This window comes from Rattus norvegicus, chromosome 18 (assembly GCF_021556685.1).
Source record: "Rattus norvegicus strain SHRSP/BbbUtx chromosome 18, alternate assembly SHRSP_T2T, whole genome shotgun sequence".
Lineage (NCBI taxonomy): Eukaryota > Metazoa > Chordata > Mammalia > Rodentia > Muridae > Rattus > Rattus norvegicus.
In genome coordinates this window covers 13,251,351-13,252,500 of record NC_141551.1, presented here as the reverse complement: position 1 = coordinate 13,252,500, position 1,150 = coordinate 13,251,351, and positions in this window count along the sequence as shown.

Below are 1,150 nucleotides of genomic sequence, written 5' to 3'. Positions count from 1 at the left end.
CACACACACACACACACACACACACATTGAAATCTTTCCATCACTAGTATGCATGCCAGGGACTGAGTGATGTCTGGAGGACATAGACATAGACACATAGACATTAAGAGCCTTTAATTATTTCTCAAGAACGGTGAAGATTTGAACTTGCAGAGACTCAAGTCATAGCCTTGTGCTGAGATAGAAAAATATAAATACCTCGTCTGCCCACGTGTCATGTTTAGTCACTTAGTTTTTCACAAATGAAAATCTAAATTTTCAACCATCTTGGACTGTTGGTAGACCCACCGGCTCGGCCAGCTTACCTCATTCCAGGAAGCCTTGGCAGAGTCATGACTTTTACCACAAAGCTCTGAGTTTTCCCAACTCCGACTATGGTTTTGGGATATGTACTTCTCTCACAAAGGCACCATGAAGTGTATACAACTGGCAAGCTTTTCTCTATCTTCCGCAGTGCTACCTACAGTCAACTTATTGATCTCTTCTTTCAAGACATTTTTTCTGTACCTCCTGGGTCAATGACTTCCACCATCTTCTGGGTCAGGAGGCTCCATTGGTCCTGAACATAGGGGACCTCCACAGTAGGACGTGTTGGTGCTGAGCACAGGAGGTCCTCCATATTTGTTTGTGTGAGGTTTTACACACCAACACGGAATGAATGAAGTGAATTGCTCTGAGTACTCCCAATAACAGCATGAGCCCCAGTCTTGGACTTTACTCTGCACCTCCTCAAGATTCAGGCCAAACTTTCTAAATTCAAAGTTGTTTTTGTTCAGATCATTTTAAACACAGAACCCAGAGGCCCTCAAACAGCATATTTTTTAAAATCTTGTGACTAGAGCTTTTCAGTATTGCCACATGAAAAAACCCTTTGTGCCAGTCTTCCATAGAAACTCTTTTCCATCACGTTTTTTAATTTAGTGTTACATTTTTATTGGCTATTTTATTTATTTACATTTCAAATATTATCCCTTTCCCAATTTCCCCTCCACAAGTCCCCTATCCTCTCCTCCCTCCCCCTGCCTCTATGATGGTACTCCCCTACCTGTTCACCCACTACTGCCTCAGCACCCTAGTGTTCTCCTATCCTGAGTCATCGAACCTCCACAGGACCAAGGGGCTGCCCTCTCAGTGATGCCAGATAAGGCCA